Here is a 25,758-nt window from a genome sequence, read left to right as displayed (position 1 = left end):
ATTAACAAGAGAGAAAAGGAAACCACTTCCAGAGACAAAGAATTTTACAAAATCAAAAAAAGCCTACAGAACAGTAACACAAACCTAACAAAAGAAAAAACCACCACCATCACCACCACCACCACCATCACCACCTCTTATTAGACTGCCTAAAAAAAAAACAAGAAGAAAAAGGATCATTTCTACTTATACAGCTGTCTTGGCAAATATTATTTTGAAGGAAAATGGGAGAAGAACCAATTATTTAGAATATCCCTGCTACAACTACGTATCAATTTAACTCCAAGTAATATTGCTAAATAACCTTCTACTAAATTTAAGCTGTGATTAAGCCTTTCCTCCTAAGAAAACAAAAAATATCTGCCAAGAGAGCTTAAAGACTAGTGAATACATTTTTTCAAGGCCTGAAGCAAATTAAGTCTTTATGAAAGTTAAGATACGGACAAGAGAACAGAAATACAAAATAATACCGCTAAGTTTGTACAAACAAAACTGAATAAAGACACATTTATAATGGGCTTGGGGTGAATTAAAATAATGATTTCTAACACCCCATCCTTTTTTTAAATTTTTATTTTTACCTGAAGTCGTATTTGCAGCATCTTGGCTCTTGCCATGACGATCTGCTTCTAGCCATTGGTACAAAACTACATAATGTAACAGAAACAAAAAAGCTTTATGAACAAAGAAACAAAAACAAACAAAAAAGCAAAACATGACCCTGAAGAATGGAAAATGATAATACAAAATTAAACAAAAGCAATTAAACAGAAGACATTAACACCAACAGAGTGTAGCTTAACGCCCATGGAATGTAGCTTATAAGCCATTAGTAATAAGAAAGCAAAGAGAATAGGTAATTTTAATGAAATAAATGATATTAAACATCTATAACAGTTATTTACATGGGAAAAAGCACAAATATTCTTATCTTAATGCTAATTTGAAAAGAAGTATCAGGAGAAAGCTAATATTTCTATAGACAGGTATAACAACAGGTTGAATATGCCTTATCTAAAATGTGACCAGAAGTGTTTTGGATTTAAAATTTTTTCAGACTTTAAAATATTTGCATAATTCTTACAGGTATAATCTGAAATCTGAAAACCTGAAATCTGAAACACTGGGTATAATGTCAGTGCTCAAAAATTTTTGGATTTTGTAGCATTTTGGATTTCAGATTTTTGGATTAGGAATGCTCAATCAGTAAAGTATGACAGTAAGACTAAATGATCAACTTTAAAAATTACATCTCAACCACTGTGTACCTATTAGAATGGCTGAAGTACAAAAAACTGACTATACCAAATGCTGGTAAGGATGTGAAGTGACAGGAACTCTCACTGATGGGAATGCAAAATGGTACATCTACTTTGGAAGACAGTTTGGTAATTTCTTACAAAGTTAAACATAGTCTTACCATAGAATCATCAGGAGAAAAACATCAAATTCCAAGAGGAGCAACCTATCATATACCTAATAAGTACTTGTCACAACTGTCAAGGGCACCAGAAACAAAAAAAGTATGAGAAACTGCCATAGCCAAGAAGAGCCTACGGAGACATGACAACTGACACAGATGAGTTCCCTCAACAGAAAACAGGCAACAAGACCAAGCAAATCTGAACAGAGTATAGACTTTAGGTATCAATAATGTATCAATATTGATTCATTAACTGTATGATAACCAATGTACCATACTACTATAAGATGTTCATGATAGGGGAAACTGTATGTGTTGGGAGAAAGGGGGTACATGGGAACTCTATTAATCTCAATTTTTCTGGAAATCTAAAATTGCTCTAGGAAAACAAGTATATTTTAAAAACTACATTCCAATATTTAAGGTAAATACACACACATATATTATATTCAATCTTATAAGTAATCTACCTTTTGTAAATCATGTTTCTCTATGGAAATATAAGCTGAAATTTGCTCTGTACTGAGATCCTATTAAATAAATTATCTTCAGCACTGTTAACTATGAAGTGTCAATGCTTGGAGGAAAGTTTACAACTGTAAGGGCACAGGCTGATAATAAATTCACAATAGAGCTCTGTAACTGAGCAGCTTTGAAGGGTGTTAAAACTTCTAGATGTCAGGAGTTTAAGGTGACAGGGAGCTATGATTGCACCACTGCACTCCAGCCTGGGCAACAGAGTGAGACCCTGTCTCTAAAAAAAAAAAAAAAAAAAAAAAAATTTTAAAAATTAAAAAAAAAACCCACAAAAAAAATAAATTAAAAAAACCCCACAACTACTGGATGTCTCTTACTGGTTACCCAGATGTCTATAACTTTTAGACATCTTTATTTTTTTATTTTTTTTTTTTTTTTTGAGACAGAGTCTCACTTTGTTGCCCAGGCTAGAGTGAGTGCCGTGGCGTCAGCCTAGCTCACAGCAACCTCAGACTCCTGGGCTTAAGCGATCCTACTGCCTCAGCCTCCCGAGTAGCTGGGACTACAGGCATGAGCCACCATGCCCGGCTAATTTTTTTGTATATATATTTTTAGTTGTCCAGCTAATTTCTTTCTATTTTTTAGTAGAGACGGGGTCTCACTCTTGCTCAGGCTGGTCTCGAACTCCTGACCTCGAGCGATCCACCCGCCTCGGCCTCCCAGAGCTAGGATTACAGGCGTGAGCCACCGCGCCCGGCCTAGATATCTTTAAAGAGATGGCAGAGTTTTTCCTTTAAAAAGTCAAATAATGATAATGTCAGGTACCAATGGCCAGAAAATCTCCTATGTAGACCCCCAGGTCTGAATGATCCCAAGATAATAACAATGGCTAAGCTTCTATTCTGGGGGGCTATCTACATACAGGTATTGTGAGAGTTCTGTATCCCAAGCAGAAACTTTTCATGCCCTCACCCCACAAAAACAACAAAAACAAAGGGCTGGGAAAGTTGCTTATAGAATTCCTGAACTGGAGGAATAAACAAATCACAAATGTCTAAGGGCACCCTGAAATCATCAAAGTAGTTATTTGGATCTCTAGGGACAGCCAGGACTGTGAACTGACATCCACTCTCCTGGAGAGATGGCCCAAAAGAGATCTCCAAACAAATGTCCAATATGCAAGATCCCTGGCTGAGGGTGTTTCAGTGGGCACACAGTACACGCCTCCAGAGACATACAGAGTACTGCACACTTCTGGGAGATAAACAATTGGTATAATTGGGACTAGCATGAAAGAATTCGAGAAGTAGATCTCACTCATGAAACATATACCACAGGTATTTTTCCTTTCTAGTTTGCAGGAATGTCAACTACCATTAGAGGAGAGTAGTAGGAGAGGACAGTAGTGGGTATACCATGACACAAAAATCTCTCTCTTCAGAAAAGCAAGTGTGAACTTTACGATGGACACTGAAAATCGCTTTGCAAAACTGATACACAAAGTAGGGAAACTAATCCACTAACTGGTCTAACAATTCTGCCCAGCTTCTATCTTAAGCCTATACTCTGCCCTGATTAATACGGAAACTCTTGGTTATGTTCAAGTTATCACCAGGAGTATTTACCAATAGTTCCAATTACTTCATATAGCCCTAGTTTCTGGTTTTATCAGAGAAAACTGAGACATGAAAACAAACACAAAAGCCTTTCCAGGTCAATTTACTTTAGCCAGTTGTACGGAGAATTGTACATAGGCAAAAATAATTTTAATAGATTTAGATGTTCAATTATTTTATCTGTGCCTCCAGATTAAAAGCCCAATTAACTATAGTTTAAATCATTCAGAAAATTTCCAGCAAAATAAGTACATCTGCTTTATGCAAAGCTATACTGTGAATCACCATTAGATAAAATTTGGATTTCATAGTCTACTTTATAGCACATATATTTAAAAAGATAATGTATAAATAAAAAAGAAATGTGGCTAAGTTTTTTACTTAACATACTAGAATGTACATGGGCAGTTTTGGAAAGACTGAACTCCAAAAATTTCTCAACCTTCATAAATTATCTGAAACATGTCATAGTATAAGGGGTCTGCTACTCTGCAGATGATGGTAGAATGCCAAGAATACATCTCTTCTCAGTATGTGAACAGACAGATCGGGCCTTTTGGTAGCTTCATGCTTCCTCTCAATTGGCACTGAAGTAGGGACCCCACCCCCAGCTCCACACCACTGATACAGGTTTCTACAGCCTGTCCATGGGGTTGCAAGTAAAGAGATTTGTGAACGCTGGAGCTACTTTTCAGCCTGAGTAGCACTGTTACATAATTTTTCACTCACTCCCTTCCCCAAACCTTCCCACTCCAAGGACCCCAGCAAGTTAGTTCCCTCCCTCACTATCCACTTCCATCACAGCCTGTTCTGACCAAGGCCTTTCTCCACAAAACAAGGCCAAGTCTCACAATATTTCCCTAGCCTACTGTCCCTGACAAATAACCACAGAAGTCTACATATTTTAAATTAAGCTTGCTTCTGCATAGGGCTCAAATGGCTAGTTCCTGCCAATGAAACGTGAGCAGAAGTGATGTGTGTCACTTCCAGGATGAGGCATACAATCTTTGCTCTGCTATCTATGAACAAAATGCAAATGACACCTTACATGATGGAATGTCACAAAATGGAAGAAAGTTGGGTCACTAAATGTCTCTGCAAAGTACAGTCCTTCCCCCCTTGGCCTACATTGGACTAAATATTAATGAAAAATAAACTCATTATCTCAAGCCATTGAACTTTGGGGTTGTTATTATAGCAGTTAGCTATTTATGTGTTTCTATATTAGCCCAAGTTTTTATGTTAGTTTTGGCCTTCTGACAATAATACTAATCCCTGACTATATTGTGCCTTCTACTGCTGCAGTCCCCAATCCCCAGGCCACAGCCCAGTACCTGTTCTCCGCCTGTTAGGAACCAGGTGGCATGTGCATCACTGCCTGAGCTCCGCACTCTCCCCAGCACCCCAGCCCCACCCGCCCCCAGACTCACCACCCGTCAGTGGAAAAATTGTCTTCCATGAAACCAGTCCCTGGTGCCGAAAAGGTTGGGGACTGCTGTACTGGTAACACTCTACATTGCTTGTTACATGTTCAAATACATAACAGGTATAGTTCTTCAAATATAGGACAGTATTCACCCATGTTTCATGGATGCTCTCTACCTTTCATAGAAGAGCCATGTACCCACTACACTAAGCTACTTACCAAGACCACAGGTTCTAACCCACTATGAGCCTATTAGTCTTTCTAAACACACAACTTCCAAATCCAATGAGCCAACTTGCAGGTCTAGGCTGATGGTCGTGAAAGGAATCAAGCAAAAGAACCTGGAAGGATCCCTGCAAATCCATTGACCCTACTGAGGAATATTCAGCAATAAAGAAAATTAAATCCTGGTAATCTTAAAAGTTTATTTTAATTAATATTTTAGTAATAAGACTACATCAACATCAATTCAATAAGTTTTGAATTTTTAAGAAATTCACAGTATCTTTCCTCCTGATTACATCAAATTTAAAGAGCCATGCTGTATTTAGCTAACACTTAATAAACTTCAATTACTGGAATTTATTCACTGAAAACCATGAGTATACAATATATTAATTATTACAGTGTTTCAATTCCAACTGGGTGCACTGCAATTCTATTCTTTCACTAACCACCCAGAGTTAGCACACACCCCACAAGTTAAAGAGCAGGATCCCCAATAAGACTGCCCTATTTCAGACACCAGTCACACTTTGGGGGTCCTCAGGCTACCTGCACTTCTGACAGACTGGCTATAAGTGAGGGTTTCCACAACCCCTCAGGTTTGCTGATTCACTAAAACTCATAGATCTCAGGAATGTGCTATACTTAAAATTACAGTCTTATTACAAAGGACACAAATCAGAAGCACCAGCCAAATGAAGAGACACACAGGACAAGGTCTAGGAGAAGTGCAGAGCTTTTATGCCCTCTTCTTGAGGAAATAAGGTGTGTCACCCTCCCCCTCCACACACACATTCATCAATGTGTTCACCAACAAGGAACTTCCACTGGAAGTTCCAGTGTCCAGAGTTTTTACTGGGGCTTCATCACATAGGCACGACTGATTAAATTATTGGCTACATGACTGAGGTTTACCTCCAACTCCCTCCCCTCTCCAAATGCCAGGTTGGTACAAAGTCCCAGCCACATGGTTAGTCCTTCTGGAGACAACTCCTACCCAGAAGCTATCCAGGGGCCCATCATTAGTTACCTGATCAACGCTCCCATCACTCAGAAATTCCAAGGGTTCTAGAAGTTCAGGAACCCAGGACAAAAACCAGACAAATTCTTTTTTACACTACAGTATTAGGCACTGTGCAGGCTATCGTCAATCATAGAACACAACAGATTATTTACTTGCAAAAATAATCTTAGCAATGAATCCAGGATCTAGAGTTCCCTGATAATGAGGAATAAACAAGGTCTTTGCTCCTAACCCATGTTTGTCATACTCTTTTCTAATAAAATATAAGAAAAAACTTTTAAAAATCGTTAAGTATTATAACCAATATCATGAAATTCTAAGAGGAGAGGGTCCATAATTTTTAGATTAATAATCAAATAAGTGCCATGTGGTCAACAGTGCTTAGTAAATGATTTTTATTATTCTGAAGAATATCTACATGATTTTCAAATAATAATTATAGCCAAGAAAAGAAGGTTCTAGTTCTGGCTGACTATGCTGGTCTAGTGGCCTAGGGTAAATTATAATTCCTTTTAGAAAAGGTTTCCTCATATACAAAATACAGATTATTTTGTTACTAAATTAAAAACACATTATTATTAAATATCTACCTTGTACAAGAGTTATTTATCCAATATATCTCTGGGAAAGTAGGTTATTATTATTGCTCATGTTATATTTTATTATACAATATAACACAAATCTTCCCTATTACTAAAGAACATATTCTTTGCTACAGCAACACCAAGAGATCCACCCTTGCCTTCAGGAACAAAAGAAAAGTCATTTACTATTAAAATATTTATAGCTGACAAGTAATGCCTCAAAGCAAGAGTTCTAAGATGATTCAAACTGAAACTTTCCAGCTGCATGACTCAAGCACTCATCAGTCATTTGCTCAGAGCTACAACAGATCTCTCCTTCCATTTCAATTAATTACTTTTTGCTGCCAATACTCTCACCAAAACAAAAGTTATAAGGAGTCAAAAATACAAATAACTCAGTTTAGCTTACACAGGGACAGCAACTGACTTATACAATACCACTTTCTTCCTCCTACCCACTTAAAAAAAAATCCTACCTAAGAAATCAACAAAGTTCTCTAAAGAAAACATATAAATTACAAGGTGAGGAAGGGGATATATTTGTTTTACTAATATAAAACATTACATTACATCCTGCTTCATGTTCTATGAAATTATTCTAATGTGAGCAAATAGGGCAAAAAATGTTAACAAGATTCACTGGGAAAGAGAATCTTCCTGTAAGAATAAAACAGAAGCATTATTGCTCCAACAATTACCTGAAGCTGTTGGTAGCTAGAATGGCTCAGCTGATATGACTCTTTGCTAAGCAGAATCAGTATCTCAGAGTGTGCCATTTTATCCAAAGGCCTTCTAGGCCCTCCCCTAACATGTTCAGTGAAAGCTAAAAGATACAGGTTTTAAAATGATACTGTGGTTCTGCAGTCCTGAAATCCTGCTTCACATACATCAGCAGGACAAAGTGACCTAGATGATGACAGACCTTCCCAGTTCTACAAGAGACTGTGATTCCCAAATCTACTAATATATAGATAGATAGATAGATAGATAGATAGATAGACAGACAGACAGACAGACAGATATCTTTTTTTAAGAAAGAAAAAAGTGAAGTCATCTTTGGTGGTGGGGGGAATGCCATTTTAACCACTTTCTGAAGTTTTCAAAATCAACATAAAACAAAACAAAGGAAAAAATAGGGTGAGGAAAGCAGAATTTTTCTCTTTTCTATGAGAAAAGCGAAGTCTTCCTTCCTCCTTCCATCAGAAAAACATAAAAGAAAATCCTCAAGATGATTTTTAGCCCTGAGTTCCAATTCATGATTCTTACTACTCACCAAGAATCTCCACTTGCTGTCCTACTACCATCAGCCTCAACTTCAACACTTCTACAGCTGAGTTCATCTTTTCCCTCAAAGCGTTTCCTCTGTTGACAGTGCCACAATTCATGCAGCCATCTAAGTATTACTATCTGCTTATTCATCCCTGAAGAGGAGTTAATTTAACACTAAAAATATTTCCATCAAGAGGGATATAGGCTGGGCACAGTGGCTCACACCTGTAATCCCAGCACTTTAGGAGGCCGAGGCAGGAGGCTTGCTTAAGGCCAGGAGTTCAACACCTCATCGTAGACATACCCCATCTCTACTAAAAAAATAAAAAATAAAATAAAATAAAAAAGCCGGGTGTGGTAGCATGAGCCTGTATAATCTCAGTTACTCAGGAGACTGAGGCAGGAGGATCACTTGGGCTCAGGAGGTCAACGTTATTCCGAGCTATGATCATGCCACTGCACTTAGCCTGGGTGACACAGCAAGAGCCTATCTCTTAAAAAAAAAAAAAGGATACAGATTCACCATTTTTGCTCTAGCACTTAGAGTATTATCTGGTACATAGCTGGTATAGTTGACTGGGAATCATTCTAGATGTCCAGATTCATATTCTAGATTTCTCCCCACCCTCACCTGGGTGTTCCTCATTTTTCCTTCCATATGGAAATGGTTATTAAATTTTACAATTTGTATCTTCTTAGTATCTCTTCAAATCAGCCTTTACTTTCCATTTTCACTAGTACTTTCTTAATTCTGAGCCTCAAGTCAGCCTCAGATACTGCTACAGCCTTTTAACTAACCAGTCTCCCTGCCATACATTGTATTCCCCTTCTAATTCACTCATTTCATCCATTCATTTACTAATTCAACAAGTATTTACAGGGCTTGATGAACTAATGCACTATTCTAGTCTATTGGGAGATAACAGAATAGCAGACTGTATCTTCCAAAGACAGCCAAAACAATATCTCCTGTCCCACCTGCTCTTCTAAAATTCCATCAGGGGAGGGGATGGGTGTATGCATACATAATGAGTGTGATGCGCACCGTCTAGGGGATGGACACACTTGAAGCTTTGATTCGGGTGGGGGGGGGCAAGGGTAATATACATAACCTAAACTTTTGTACCCCCATAATATGCTGAAATAAAAAAATAAAATAAAATAAAATTCCATCAGCAGTTGAAATCCATGTCTCCCGCCCTTAAATCTAGAAAGGCCTTTGTGGTTGCCTCAAAAAAAGAGCACAAAAGACGTGATGCTACGTGGCTTCCAAGGCTAGGTCATAAAAAATGTCCTGCATTTCTACCTTGTTCTCTGGGGACCCATGCGCATGTAGCATAGCCAGAATGCTGTGAGAAAGCCCATAAGGAAAAGAACTGAGGCCTCTACCGCATAGCTCCTAGCTGAAAGTGAGCAACAGTTTGTCCACCATGGAAGTGAGCCACCTTGGAAGTGTGTCTCCTTAACTAGGGGCCCCTAGTCAAGCCACTCAGCTGATACGACATGAAGCAGAGATAAAACATCCCCACCACACTCTGCCCAATTGCAGACCTGTGAGCAAAATAAATGACGACTGTTCTCTGCCCTACTTTTCCAGCTTCAATTTCTGAGGCTCCCATATGCCCCCCACACACCTGGCTCTTTAGCCACGCCAAAAGACTTGCAGTTCTCTTTAAGTACCATGTCCTTGTTAGGCTTCTTGTGTGGGAAGTGTCTTCCCCATGTATTAGCTTTCTATTGCCCCCACAACTGAGCAGCTTAAAACACCCACATTATTCCACGCTTTCCATGGTTCAGCTGATTCCTTTGCTCCAGGTCTGACAATACTGAAACCATCCTGTTGTGACAAGCTGCACTCCTTTCTGGAGACTCTGGGAAAGAATCCACTTCTAAGCTCATTCAGGTTATTGGCAAAATTCAGATCCTTGTAGTGGTAGGGCTAAGGTCCCTGTCTCCTTGCTAGCTGTCAGCCAGCTAGCTGCCCCTGCCCTTAGCACCCAAGGCCTCTCTCTGGTCCTTGCATGTGGTCCCCTACATCTCAGATCAAACTCTTCTCATACTTGAAATCTCTCCAACTTCCTTTCTGCCATATCTCTTTTGCTTCCTCTTCTTTTTTTTTTTTTTTTTTTTTCTCCAGAGACAGAGTCTCACTCTATTGCCCAGGCTGGGATCCCAGTGGTGGGATCATAGTGCACTGCAGCCTCAAACTCCTGGGCTCAAGTGATCCTCTAGCCTCAGCTTCCTGAGTCACTGGCAATACAGGCATGAGCCACTGTGCCTGGCTCTCTTCTGCTTTCTCTTCTGTAGTACCTGAGTTTTTCTGCTCATGTGATTACACTGGGCACATCTGGATAATCCAAGCGGCTCTCCCTATTTTAGAGTCAGCTAATTAGTAACCTTAATCACATCTGTAACATTCCTCCACAGCAGAACCTAGACTGCTCTCTGAATAAGTACCCAGGCAGGAGACACAAATCCTTGGGGACATTTCTGGAATTCTGCCTACCATACCCCTCCCTGCTTGTCTGCCTACTGGGCTCCTAAACATCTAGAAGCAACCTCCTCGGGGAAACCTTTCTTGACCTGTAGAGGAAGAGGGTTTCTTCCATAATACTATAAAATCTACAAATTAGAACAGATCATTTTTATGTTTCAACATTTAAAAAGTTCCATAAACTTAATTTTTAAATGAAACACTATCATACAAACATTGTACTAAACATGTATTAGCTGTTATGTTAACATAAAAATTTTTCATGACGGCAAGGTTCAGGATAAAGCATTTCACTTCCTTTCTTGGTTGGCATACGATGTGTGAATATGATGTCTTTTTTTTTAAGGAGATAGAACTGTGAAGTTCTTGGAACTCTGTTCTCATAATTGCTATGCATATTGCTATCTAGTTACCATATTGCATCAACACTGTTAAATTCTCTCTCCCCCTTTAGACTTTAAGCTCTTTAAGTATTATTCGTCATTATATCCTCTACACCTACTTAATACTGTGCCTGGCACATATGCTCAATAATGTCTGTTGAATAAATGGACAGATGAATGGAAATTATACTCTTAGGTCTGAATTATATACTCCAGAATTTGTAAGACTTATTTAAAGTACTGGTAGCTGTGAAAATGATTCATTTCAAAACCTTGACTACATAAACTAAAATTTAAGGGATAAAAATAGCCTATTTTCTTTAGAACATTTTATTTCTTTAAAAATCAGTGTTGATTTGTAAAATAAAATCTGGTGCCTACCTTATTCAAACATAAGGATACAATTATTGCATGTCATGTCCATGATGGTGTCATATGGTCAGAATTTTATTATCTTTGGTTTTGAATCCTGTATTTCATGGCTTTTTTTTTTAAGTAAATTTAGTTTTTAGAATTTTAGAGTTATAGAAAAATTTGAAAAATAGAACAAAGAGTTCACATAACCAGTTTCTCCTATTAGTAACATCTAACATTAGTATAGTACATTCATTACAATTAATAAACCAGTATTGGCACATTATTATTAACGGAACTCCAAACTTCATTCAGATTTTCTGAGTTTTTACCTAACGTCCTTTTTTTGTTCCATAATCTCATCCATGATACCATATTATTAATACATTTAGTAGTCATGCCTCCTTCTCCTTGGTTGTGACAGCATAGTTCTGAGGAATACTGGTCAGGTATTTTGTAGAATGTCCCTCAGCTGAGATTTATCTGATTTTTTTTCATGATTAGACAGGGCTTATGGGTTTGGGGGGAGGAAGGCCACCCCCAAATAGCAAAGTGCCATTTTCACTGCATCATATCAAGGATATGTGCTATCAACATCACTTATCACTGTTGATGTTAACCTTGATCACCTACCTGGCAGAGAAAGTGTTTTTCAGGTTCTCCACTGTAAAGTTCCTCTTTTTTTTCTTTTTCTATACTGTAATCTTTAGATGAAAGTGACTATACCTGGCCCACATTTAAGGAGTGGAGAGTTATACTTCACCTCCTTGAGGATAGAGTATCTACATGAATTATATGGCATTCTTCTGTAAGGGAGATTTTTCTCTTCTCCCCAATTTATTAATTTATCTGATCATCTATTTATATCAGTATGGACTCATGGATATTTATTTTATATTTTTAAAGTACATTGAAAGGTATATTCAATATACTTTTATTTTCTTGCTCAAATTGTTTCAGTTTTAGCCATTGAGAATCGATTCATTTGGCTCCTGCGTCCCTTTGACACACCCTCATCTATGTGTTGTACGTTTTATTTTTTGTTTTTGTTTTTTTTTTAGTACTTCCTTAATTTCTGGCAGTATAAAATGTTCCAGGCTCATCTTATATATTTCCTGCCCCATTTCTAGAAATCAGCCATTTCTCCAAGGATCCCTTGTTCCATTAACTGGAGGATGGTATTAGAAATGAAGGCCTGGGTGCCAGGTGTGCTTACTTTTGCTGGAGTGTCATTGCTTCTAGGCCCCTCACAGGATAACATATTTTTACTTCTTACCTAAATATTCAGAAATAAGATAAAGTTGATAATACAAGTTTATAAATAAAAAATTTTAAACCCTTTATAAAAATAGTTTGTGAGCTTCTTCTAATAAAATATTTTCAGCGTTTGCCTCATATTATGACGACGCCTTTCCCCTCCACTCTCGCAGCCTACCTCTACAAATTCCTCAGTTCTCAACCTGGAAAGGCAATAGGAGATGTGGTTTTCAGCATCCCTGTTGCAATCTTTGGAGAAAAGATGCCAAGTCTATTTTTGTAGAATTATTAGCTCCTGGTTTGGGGATAAGTTTTGTGTACAGATATCGTTCCAAAGTAGGTTAAACTCAATGCAAGTAACATTACTCCATACTGCCACATTTCTAAAGATTTCATGAATCTCATCCATCCCAGATGGTGGAGACAAGAACTGTGAGCACACACTTTTGTAGAATTCTTGTACTTCTCAGAATTTTTAATTTTGAATAGTCTGAAACCTTTCAAATCCTAAATAATTTAAGTTATATTATATAGGAAGGTATTTTAAAGAAGAAAAATATTTCCTTTCCCTAGGGTCACAGTCTATTTTCACTATGTTCTTTCAGCAGCACTCAGAAGATAAGTTACTTCTGCAGCTTATGAATGGGGTTTGCCTTGCCCCATTTTCTTACCTAAACCTGTACCCTCGTAATTTAATTTCTCATGAACTTTTTTTTTCTGGTAGAGATGGGGTCTCACTATGTCGCCCAGGCTGGTCTCCAACTCCTGAGTTCAAGTGATCCTCCTGCCTTGGCCTCCCAAAGTGTTGGGATTGAGCCACTTGAGCCACTGTGCCCAGCCCTCTCATGAACTTTATGATTCAAGTTGTTCACACTGAAGCAGCTTTATGGAGGCCTTAGTTTCTACTCTAATATCTTTTTTTTTAAAGCCTTCCCATTATACTCGAAATATTTTTACAAAAAGATATTTACTTGAAAAATGTAATGTTACCTTATTTCATAATTTTTACAAAGCTCTGTGCAATCCTGCTTTTCACAATTAGTACTTTATGCAGCATTTGTTTTGTATTAAGTCACTTTGTTTATGAACATAAAATGTATTAAGCAACTTGGTTTATTCATAGAATCATCATATTTGGTTATTTAGATGTAAACTATTTAAAACATTTAAGACAAAAGGGAATTATACTATTCTACTTCTGTATGTGTTCAAAATTCTCTATATAAAAATTTTCAAAAGTCATTAATAATAAAAAATAGGTCATTGATAAGTTTAGTAAGTATAGGCCTAGCTTCAGAGGACAGGAAGTAAATATTTCAATATGTCTTCCTAAAAGATAAGGATTCCCTCTCCCTCTTTCGTAAGACAACTACTGTCATGGGCCACATTAAAACATTTCAGTCAATGACAGACCACATACACAATGGTGGACCCATAAGATTATAACGGAGCTGAAAAATTCCTATGGCCTGATGACTTCATAGCTGTCCTAACATCATAGTATAAAACATTACTCACATGTTTGTGGTGATGCTGGTGTAAACAAACTTACTGCACTGCCAGTCACATAAAAGTGTAGCAAGTACAATTATGTATAATATACAATACTTAATAATAAATGACTATGTTACTGGCTTATGTATCTACTATACTTTTTATTGATATTTTAGAACATATTCTTTCTACTTATTTAAAAAATAAAAGTTAACTGTAAAATAGCCTCAGGCATGTCCTTCAGGAGGCATTCCAGAGGAAGGCATTGCAATTATAGGAGATGACAGCTTAATTTGTGTTACTGCCCCAAGACCTTTCAGTGGGATGAGATGTGGAGGTAGAGGACAGTGATATTAATGATGCTGCCCCTGTGTCAGCCTAGGCTAATATGTGTATATGTGTCTTAGTTTTCAACCAAAAAACTTTTAAGAGTAAAAAAAATTAAAATTTTGAAAGTACAAAAAAGTTTATAGAATGAAGATATAAAGAAAATATTTTGGCCGGGCGCGGTGGCGCTTGCCTGTAGTCCTAGCACTCTGGGAAGCCGAGGCAGTAGGATGGCTTGAGCCCAGGAGTTTGAGGTTGCTGTGAGCTAGGCTGATGCCACGGCACTCACTCTAGCCTGGGCAACAAAGTGAGACTCTGTCTCAAAAAAAAAAAAAAAAAAAGAAAAGAAAATATTTTTGTACCTCTATACAGTGTATTTGTGCTTCTTAATAGTTTTTAATTTTTAATTAATTAATTTTTTAGAGACAGTGTCTTACTCTGTCACCCAGGCTGGAGTACAGTGGCATGATCATAGTTTACTACAGCCTCCAACTCCTGGGCTCAAGCGATCCTCCCATCTCAACTTCCTAAGTACCTAGGACTACAGTTGGGTGTCACCATGCCCAGCTAATTTTATTTTTTGTAGAGACGAGGTCTCGCTACATTGTCCAGGCTGGTCTTGAATTCCTGGCCTCAAGGAATCCTCCCACCTTGGCCTCCAAAAGCGCTAGGATTACAGGCATGAGTCACCAGGCCTGGCCTGTATTTGTGTTTTAAGCTAAGTCTTATTACAAAAGAGTCAAAAAACTAAAAAAATTAAAAAGTTTAAGAAGGAAAAAAAGCTATGGTATGCTAAGGTTAATTTATTATTGAAAAAAAGATTTTTTATAAATTTAGTGTAACATAAATGTACAGTATTTATAAAATCCATAGTAGTGTAGACCAATATCCTAGGCCTTCACATTCACTCACCATTCCTTCACAGACTCACTCGGAGCAACTTCATTCAAGCTTCATTCATTCTAAGTGCCCTCCCTACAAAGGTGTACCATTTTTTGTCATTTTTACTGTACCTTTCCTATGTTTAGAGACAAAAATACCATTGTGTTACAACTGCCTAGCATATTCATTCATGCATTCATTTATATTTTTATTTTTTTTTAGAGACAGGGTCTTGCTCTGTCACCCAGGCTTAAATGGAGTGGTGTCATAACTCACTGCAGCCTTGAATTCCTGGGCTCAAGCAATCCTCCCACTTCAGTCACTTGAGTAGCTGGTACTACAGGCATGTGCCACCACACTTGGCTAAGTTTTTAAATTTTTCTTTAGAGACAATTTTTCTTGCTGTGTTGCCCAGGCTGGTCCTGAACTACTGGCCTCAAGTGATCCTCCCATCTTGGCCTCCCAAAATGCTGGGATTATAGGAGCGAGCCACCACACTTGGCCAGCCTATAGTATTCAGCACAGTAACATGCTGCACAGGTTTGGAGCCCAGAAGCAGCAGGCTATACTATATAGCCTGGGCATGTATTAATATTAAGCTACACCATTTAGGTTTGTGTAAGTACATTCTATGATGTTCACACAATGAAACTGCCTAATGACAAATATCTCAGGACATATCCCCATCGTTAAGTGACACATGACTATAAATGAATAATTTTGAACATGGACTAGTTGAAAGAACATGGGATTGCCAATGACTTTGTGTAAAGATTTTTATTTTGTTTGTACAAGTTCTAGAATAATAGTTTATAGTACTACAAAGGTAATTTAACAAAAATTTAAGATTTGCAATTATAATTCTACTAAAATTATAAATTTAAATTATCATTATTATTATTGTAGCAATATTTGTTTCTTTCACAATATGATACAGAAATATCTAAGAAATAACCAGGGAAGCTACATTGTTAATTGTGTGCTCCTACAAGACCATTTCATATAGCTACAATTTTGTAGATATACTTAAACGGTGGGTAAATTTATTGCCATAAATGTTTATTAAATTGTACTTCTGTGAGAGAATATAGTAAGTCAAATCCTTTCAGTATTTCTAAATGACTTTCCATTTTGTATGACTGAATGAATTAAAAAACCAATGAACTTGAACATTGTTCAATTATTATACATATGATTAAAAAGTAGATTGTGACTTAGAAAAACTATGTTACATAGAAATACTTTTTGCACAAAGATTAAACTTACATACTCACTAACAACACAATATTACTGGCAGTGAATAGACTTCAAACTTCTGTACTGCGAACCAACAAATATATTCAGTTCTTGCTATGAGCTTAGCCAAGCATATTAGGAATACAGAAAAATTATCAGTAATGGTTCTTCCTTCAGTGCTTACAGAAGAAATTCTTGAAATGGCAAAAACTCAACTGTTGAACAGAGACAATTATATCACAAAGGAGAGGCTTTACCGCATATTTCTAAAGAATTTAAATATATGCATTAAAGTTACTCTTTCAAAAAAATATGCTTACACTTATTTTTCATGAAGATGTATGGGTGTGAAAACTAGGTGTACAGGTTACCCTTGTTTCTCGTGCAGGATTCCTGAACTTGCTCCTTTTGATAGTGACTAAAATATGTCATTTATTTATATTTATTTGCTCTAATGATATATAGCATATTCCATGCACATCACACCTAAAATAAACCCAAGCCATGAAGAAGCTTTGGCGTGTGATTTATTTTTTCTACTTTCTCACTGCATTTGATCTTTCATCATGGATTATCTTAGTCTCTTTTCAGTTTGTTTGACTGTGGAAAAATACACTATTATAATGTGCTGCTTCAAAACTCTGATAGAGGCAGGGCATGGTGGCTCACACCTGTAATCGAGAACTCTAGGAGACCAAGGTGGGAGGATTGCTTGAGCTCAGGAGTTCAAGATCAGCCTGAGAAAGACCCCATCTCTACTAAAAATAGAAAACCTAGCTAGACATGGCGGTGTGTGCCTCCAGCTACTCAGGAGGCTGAGGCAGGAGGATCGCTTGAGCCCAGGAGTTTGAGGTTGCTGTGAGCTAGGCTGATGCCATGGCACTCTAGCCTGGGCAACAGAGGGAGACTCTGTCTCAAAACAAAAACAAAAACAAATACACACACAAAAAAAAACCCCACAAAAACCTCTGAAAGAGTAACTAATTGCCATTAACACCAGCCTATTCAAGAACTGACTATCTGACTTGTATATTATTTCTCTCCTTTGTCTTTTGTGCTGCTCAGTTTTAAGACAGTTTATTTTTCCTTTTGTAATTAAAAAGCATTTCAAACATATAGAAAAGTAGAACAGAATGAACACCAGTATGTAGATATCTTCTGCCTAAATTCAACAAATGTTAACATTTTACCATTCCTCCAGCCTGAGCCTAAAGTGGACTATGAGTAGTTAACACCTTAATTACACTGCTCTATATCCTAATTCTATTTTGGCTTTTGCTGCTTTTGTCTTGAAACATAAGGTAAAAACCATTTAGATGACAATGAAAAGCATAGCACAGTACTGAATGAGAGGTGCACAGAAATATGAGTTAATAAAAGGAAGGATCTCTCTTGAGCCACACAAGCTTCAGTTTAGGTTAACAGCCTTAGTTTTACTAATAGTTGTATTCGGAGGTTGGTCTGTAAAAGAATTCATTTCCCTAGGAACAATATTGTAAGGTGGGCAACTCTTCCTTGTTTCCCTAACCCTAAACTAGTAGGGGTGCCTTCAATGACCCAAGATTGGGATCTAGGAAAGGCAGAGGAGAGAGAAGGACAGCGATCAAAGTTCAGAAGTTCCAATCCAGAGTTGATGAAGGGCTGGGAGATGAAGCACAGAGGCCTTGGGAGTCTAAGAAGTCCAAAGAGACTTCAGGGATCATCACTACAGAGTTTACCCTTCACTGTGCCTTTCTCAGTCATACACTCTTCTCTATATTTCGAAAACCTTGTTCCTTCCTATAACTCTTCTTACCCGCAGCTATGTACTCTGCCTGTTCAGGCTACAGAGGGGCCTTCTTTCCCTCAACTCAGCCTGGCACTGTTGTGGTGAGAAGCCAGAGTACCCAAGAAAGGATCTGTGGGCAGGCTCTGCAGTGGGAGCAGTGCCACGAAAAGCGAGGTAGGGTTAAGGGAGCCTTGTAAACTGAAGCTTTGGAAGTCAGAGACCTCTTACATTTAGGTTCTTTAATTACACAGTTCATTTTACCTCCTCATGTAGACTGGAAGTTCCACTATCAGAGATTGCTCTATGAACACATAAAATCTGATTCAAATGTCTTAGAAAATAACATTACATAAATGAATAATTCATAAAATGTTAGACTTGAATAATCTTCAAGAGATTATGCAGTCCATCTCTCTCCCCTCTGTTATTTTACATTAGGAGGACATGGATGCTCAGTTGTATGATTTGCCTAAATTGAGAGTTAAAGACAGAGCTATAACTTGAATTAAAGTCTCTAGAAACCCAGTCTCAAAGATGGTGTCCTCAACTGTTAAATGTGCACCCCTGTACCCTTGTCCAGGCCCAAGGCTAAGCATGAGGCACATACTCAATACATACGGGCATAATGACTTTTCTCAAATCTAATATGTGAGCTTTGAAGCACTAATTCAAATATGTCTTTTACTAGGATTGTTACTAAGCAAATCTTTCAAGTGGCTTTTAATCAAGCTTTTTTAGTACCGTATATTATCTTCCCTCCTCAAACTAACTTAAAATCACCTGATATCCACACTCACTGCATCATATTGAACTAGCATATTTAGTTTTCTAATTTTTTCAATCCTTTTTGCTTTGTGCTGTGCTAATTTAACCTCATCTTGGTAAACAATAAAATGGTCCTCCTTTGACAGACTCTAGCTGCAGCTACTGCAGCTGGCCTGTATGCAAACCAGTTCTGTTCATTTTTTATGCTGGCAGGGAGTCCTGCCCTAGAATTGTTTTGGGACTAACCAGCATTAAACCTGTATCAGAAAGGTTGCTGAAAGCAGCCCTAGAGCAAGGCCAAAGTAAGGAGGCTCTTCAGGAAAGGGATTAAGACAAATGCAGCAGCTGTGTAAAAATCTATGTGGAGTTCTGTTCATGATAGTAAAACTGGGACCCAGCTTCCTTTCTGTGCTTTGGCACAGAAATGACTTGTAAAGGGAATACTGGGAGAAAAGAGATGCATCAAGCTTGCTGAATTTCTTTCTCTGAGTGCTTGGTGACTAGCCAGGAAATGCTACTAACTTCAGATGGTTGCAAATGGGAAGGAAATGAATTTGTTACTCTCTGAAGTTGAAAACACTTCATGACTTTTCTTTGGGTATCTTGTGAGTTAGAGAGTATGATGTTCTATAGGATGAACCTGAGGTACAAGAAACATAAGACTTGCCTAACAAGACTCTGAGCAGACATTAATAACTCTGTCTAAAAACGCTGTTAAAGGATAAATTCTTCAACATCAAGTGATCAACACTGGGGTGTTTTCTACTCACCTGCTGGATTCAGTTTATACCTTTCAGTGTATCACATTCACTATATACTAGAACTTGAATGAGAATAAAATGTACTCAATCTTTCAATCCCCTTACCTAGTTTAAAACTTCACAAGTACCCACACCAAAGGAGGCTAGTGGGGTTCCCTAAATACCACCAGATCTATGGAGCTGTACAGAAGTCAAAAAAGGACAGTCCATTTTTGTCTGATCACAGTAATTCTTGAACATATGTTTGCTTTTTGTGTATCTGCTCACATAATTCTCATTAAATGACTAGTAAGTCAGTAACTGCAACAGATGTGCATGTGCAGACTGAGTTTTTTAATAACAGCTTTACTGAGATATATTTCACATATGCTAAGACTCACCCTTTTAAAGTATACAATTCAGTTGTTTTTCATTTATTCACACAATTGGTGCAATCACCACCATTTAATTTTAGAACATTTTTGTAACCTTAAAAACAAACCTTGTACTGATTAGCAGACAGACTTTTTGATATAGCAACCATGGCTTGTTTGCTAGATGTGTTTGTTACCTATGCAGGCATTTCTTGACCTTTGTCAATTGGAACATGGCAAAAAATTTTTATAGTGTTTAAACAACACATGAAAAGTCTCATAAAATGTTTTTCAAATAAACGTTTCCTCTAGCCCAATCTTATCCAGCTTGGGAACCTTCACTGTAGAAATAATTTATTTGCAGAAGAGTTAATAAACATCTAATTTACAGATTTCAAAATAAATTATGACATCATCTCCAGAAATCAGTTTCCTACAGATATTCTGTGTTATGGTTCTTCCTAATAAAATCAACTATAAGGTCCTATAGCCCTATTTTAACCTTGTTTCCAAAATAGGAAAAACAATTTTGTATTATTGCAGTTTCCAGACACTTACAATGAATTAAAATGAAATAACTGCTAATCAAACAGCTAGCATAAAAGGCAGATTACTGACCTGAAATAAACTTAGTCAGCAAAGAAAAAAAAATAATGTGAGCCATATATGATTTAAAATTATCTCATAGCCACATTTAAAATACAGTTTAAAAAACAGGAAAAATTAATTGTAATGATTATTTTATTTAACCCAATGTATTCAAAATATTGCTTCAACATGTAATTAATATACAAAAATTTTAGTGAGAATATTAAGTCTTTGAAATCCAATGCGTTTGACATACCTCATTTAGAACTAGTCAAGTTTTGAGTGCTTAGCTGGGTAGCTGGGTAGCTGGGTGCAGCGGCCTCTTACCTGTAATTCCAGCACTTTGGGAGGATCGCTGGAGGCCAGGAGCTCAAGACCAGCCTGACCAACATAGTGAGCCCCCAACCCCAACTACAAAAAAATAGTAAGTTTCAAGTTCTTAATAGCTACACGTGGCTAAGTGACTCCCATATTGAGCATATAGCCTTAGATTGCTGAAGTTAGTTTCTCTTTCAATTCATCATAAGGGATTGCCTGGATACAAAGATGCCAAGGGAAATAACACTAGTTGAATAAATTAAGTGTGAAAAACAAGAGGGAAGATTATATCAACATTATGTGTAGTAAATTCAGAGATAAAGCACTAGAACTCCACTGTACAGCCTGCAGGATGTGCAGATGTCAGACATTCATTTTAGTATTAAAAACTCTATCAATACTTATTTTTGGAGACTGAATTGTACAGAGTTAAGTAAAATGATAATTAGAAAATCAGTTTATTATTTTTCAGTTAAATTTAAAAAATAGTTCCATTTTTATTACACTATCCTGTACAAGATGCCTACGTAAAACAAGAAATGTGGGTTTTTTTTTTCCCAATGCCTTTTCTACTCCTGTATATCCTGTGTCAGTAAAGACCACCACCATCCAAGCCATTAATCCAGTGAATAATTCTTGCTTCCTCCTTCTGCCCTTAACTCATTTACATAATCATCTGTGATGCTACCTGCCTCTCCATCCTCATGCCTTGCTTTAGGTACTCATCATCTCTTGTCCAGATTATTCCAGTAGACTCCTATCTGGTCTCCCTATCAACCAGCCTCCACACTGTGGCCATATGCTAGTCTGATCATTACAATCCTGTGCATAAAATCCTTCAGTGGCTCTTTATGGCTGGACAAAAATCCAAATTCCTTAGTTTGTAACATAAAACATATTTGGCCCCTCTTCAGTTCCATTTACTAACCTTCCTCGTCTCTCCCCACCCCCCCTTTTTTTTTGAGACAGTTTCACTCTGTGGCCCAGGCTACAGTGCCGTGGCATCAGCCTAGCTCATAACCCAATGTATTCAAAATATTGCTTCAACATGTAATTAATATACAAAAATTTTAGTGAGAATATTAAGTCTTTGAAATCCAATGCGTTTGACATACCTCATTTAGAACTAGTCAAGTTTTGAGTGCTTAGCTGGGTAGCTGGGTAGCTGGGTGCAGCGGCCTCTTACCTGTAATTCCAGCACTTTGGGAGGATCGCTGGAGGCCAGGAGCTCAAGACCAGCCTGACCAACATAGTGAGCCCCCAACCCCAACTACAAAAAAATAGTAAGTTTCAAGTTCTTAATAGCTACACATGGCTAAGTGACTCAAACTCTTGGGCTCAAGGGATCTTCCTGCTTCAGCCTCTTGAGTAGCTGGATTACAGGCACACACCACCACACCCGGCTAATTTTTTCTATTTTTAGTAGAGACAGGGTCTCGCTCTTGCTCAGGATGATCTCAAACTCCTGAGCTCAAGCAATCCTCCCACCTCAGCCTCCCAGCGTGCTAGGATTACAGGCATGAGTCTTCTCTCCTATGTTAGTGATAGTAAATTGCTTGCTGTCATATTCTCACTCATTTCTGCCTTTACAAATATTTTTCCCTCAGTTAAGACATCTTCCCCTCAATTCTTGCCCATTTAGCAAACATCTGCTCCTAGTGCAGTGCTACATTCTCAATGAAATGTTCCCCATTTCCCATGAGGAAAAGTTGGATGTACTCCTGTAAACTTCCATTTAAAGCATCTTATCACATTGTGCAGTAAGGCTAAAATTAGATCTTCGGAAATTTCTTAGGAAAGCATGGCCATATTGGAAACTGAAATTTGCTGTACTATGCAGTCCTAAATGTATATACCTCTCTTTGAGAGTTGGGTAGATCCCAATTTCATAGATGAGGGAAATAACATAAAGGTTGTGACTGGTTCAAAATTTAAAAACTAGTATTCTTAGTATGTGCCATAATCATCAGTACTGCTTTTCTGTTACCTTGTTTAAAAAAAAAAACAAATCACTGGGATACTACTAACTAAGGAAGTTATTTTTTCTCTGTAACTTTGCTTCTATTTCATTCTATACCCATTCTAACCATTTAGATAGATGTTGGAACAATGATCGGTTCTTCTGAACAGACTATTTTTTACTTCCTCACAGATGTCTCCTCCCTCCTCCACACCTTTTTAAGTCAAGAAAAGTGGCAGTTCATTCTTGAGACTACTGAAGGTGTTGAGGATGGGTATAGCAATTTTTTTTTAAAAGCCTGTAAGTCTCCAATAACTTACTGCATTGGTTTAGTTCTTACCTGATCCCAGTAAAGTATCTATGACAAAAACATCTAAATACCTTTTCCCTTTGTTTTTTTAGCAGGGAGGGAATGGGGCTTGCATGCAAGCTGAAACTTCCAGTTTTATTCTGGGTGGCCTTAGCAACTTGTGCATTGTTCTCAGGTTTGGGGTGGTTCCATGAAACTCCCAAGCCTTGTTATAGGAGACCAGTTTGGAAGATTCCCTCAGGATGCTTACCATCCTTAGAACGAAAGGGAAGGGAAGATAAATCTGATCTCTTTTTGCAATTCTGCAAGATTTAGGGAGCTAACAGGTGAGACTAGGGTTGTTTAGGCCATCCCATTGCTAACCCAACCCTGGCATTTAAGTGGGAATGCAGTGGCCCCAGTGTAAAGCACAATATCTCTTATACCATTCCACCAAAAAAATGTTATTTCTGAATGAATGTTTGGCCATCTTATAAGTCTGTTTTGCCATAATTTTATTGTTCTTTGTTTTTCTGAAAATGAACATTTCCTTTAAAAATTATATGAGTTGTACAACACTATGAATGTACTAAATGCCACTAAATTGTACACTTTAAAATGGTTAACTTTGTTATATGGATTCTGCTTCAATTTTTAAAACTAAAAAAAAAGTTAATGACAAGAAAAATACTGCAGGATTATCAAAGTCATTATATTTTCCTTCATTTGTGTGTATATGACACACTTGGTTCTATAACATTGCCCAGGAATAGATCTTGAATCCTAAGACTGCTGTGATGGGCTCTGAGAGAAAAGATTATAATGTCAGAATACTTAGCTTCTAGGATGTGATTAAGCTTATTTTGTTCATCAGTAAAGTGGTATCACAGCATTCTTTCTAGCATATTAAAGGAAATGAATCCTAATTAACACCTGTAATATCTCAGTGAGCCTCCTTGTCTTCTAAGTGAAAACTAGTGAGCCGTTGTTTTTAATCTCAACAATTTTGAGTCATGTCTTATAAATACTGGTAGAACTCAAGTGGTAAGGGATAAACTAGTGCATAGAATAAGAAGAAAGTTGGAAGAATGCATAGCAGTAAACATAAAAAATTTATAAATTATCCTAATTTTAATGAAATTATCTTTTATTAGGAAATTCTAATTTACTCCCTTGCAGTAAAATGTCTCAAAAAATGACTGCCAACAATTCTTCCCTTCCCTGCATGCACATGCCACTTCTTCCATCAGGAGGAGTCTATTTCCCTCCCACTGGGCTGGCCCTGTGACTTGCTTTAATCAAGAGAATATGGCAGAAATGTCAATGTAATAGTCCTAAGTCTAGCCCTTAAGAGTCTTGGCAGCTCCTGTTGTTTCTATCTTACAATCCAGCTATCATAAAGAAGTTTGGGCTAACCTACTGACTAATGAGATGACACAAAGAAGTGGGTAGAGGCCCACCTGGCCTCCAGCCATTACAGTCACCCAAGTCAAGTGAGAGAAGCCATTCTGGACAACCAGCCACATTAGTGACCTCAGCTGACACCATGTGAAGCAGAACTGCCTAGACCACCCAGAGGACTCAAAGAAATTCTCATTTCATTGATGATTTAATCCACTATGTTTGGGGTAGTTAGTTACATAGCAATAGATAATTGATATATCCCCCACATACCCTAACCAATTTTCTTCAAGAACCCTAGATTTAGAACTGGAATTGTATTTCTGCCAGTAATAAACTGACCAATCACTTTGATCCCCAAAGAATATTAACACTTCTAAATTGAACATTTTTCTAACTTTCAAAACCAAAGGTCCAGCCAGGCGCGGTGGCTCACGCCTGTAATCCTAGCACTCTGGGAGGCCGAGGTGGGAGGATCGTTTGAGCTCAGGAGTTCAAGACCAGCCTGAGCAGAGTGAGACCCCATCTCTACTAAAAATAGAAAGAAATTAGCGGCCCAACTAAAAATATATAGAAAAAATTAGCCAGGCGTGGTGGCACATGCCTGTAGTCCCAGCTACTCGGGAGGCTGAGGCAGGAGGATTGCTTGAGCCCAGGAGTTTGAGGTTGCTGTAAACTAAGCTGACGCCATGTCACTCTAGCCCGGGCAACAGAGTGAGACTCTGTCTCAAATAAAAAAAAAAAAAAAAAAAAACACCAAAGGTCCTTATATTTGACAAAAGGTTTATCACCATAGTATTTATAGAATTCCTATAAATCAATAATAAAAAAGACAATCCATGTTTTTAAAAAATGGATAAAAACTCTGAACAAGAGAATATATATGATATATACAGACAGCCGATAAATGAAAAAGTGCTCGAGATCATTAGTCATTAGGTAAAATACGAATTAAAACTAAATGGAACATCACCTCATACCTACCGGAATGATCAAAATTAAAAAGCCTTACAATATCAAGTGCTGGTGAGGATGTGGACCAACTGAAACTCACACATTGTTGGTAGGAGTATAAAATGGTAAA

General features: G+C 37.6%; 1 protein-coding gene across 5 annotated transcripts in view; it reads right to left on the bottom strand.

The window, feature by feature from the left end:
• The window catches only part of DENND5B (DENN domain containing 5B), a 164,852-nt gene that overhangs the window by 88,308 nt on the left and 50,786 nt on the right, over positions 1-25,758 (bottom strand). Inside the window, exon 1 of one of the 5 annotated variants that reach the window (XM_045554070.1) lies at positions 582-642. The exons of the other annotated variants lie outside the window; for them this stretch is intronic. The gene's annotated coding sequence lies outside the window, so the exon portion shown is untranslated. Of the gene's footprint in view, positions 1-581; positions 643-25,758 lie in introns of those variants that run through there. 5 annotated transcript variants of the gene reach the window in all.

The sequence above is a fragment of the Lemur catta genome, chromosome 6 (assembly GCF_020740605.2).
Source record: "Lemur catta isolate mLemCat1 chromosome 6, mLemCat1.pri, whole genome shotgun sequence".
In the NCBI taxonomy this organism is placed as follows: domain Eukaryota; kingdom Metazoa; phylum Chordata; class Mammalia; order Primates; family Lemuridae; genus Lemur; species Lemur catta.
This window is presented reverse-complemented; position numbering and strand designations above follow the sequence as displayed.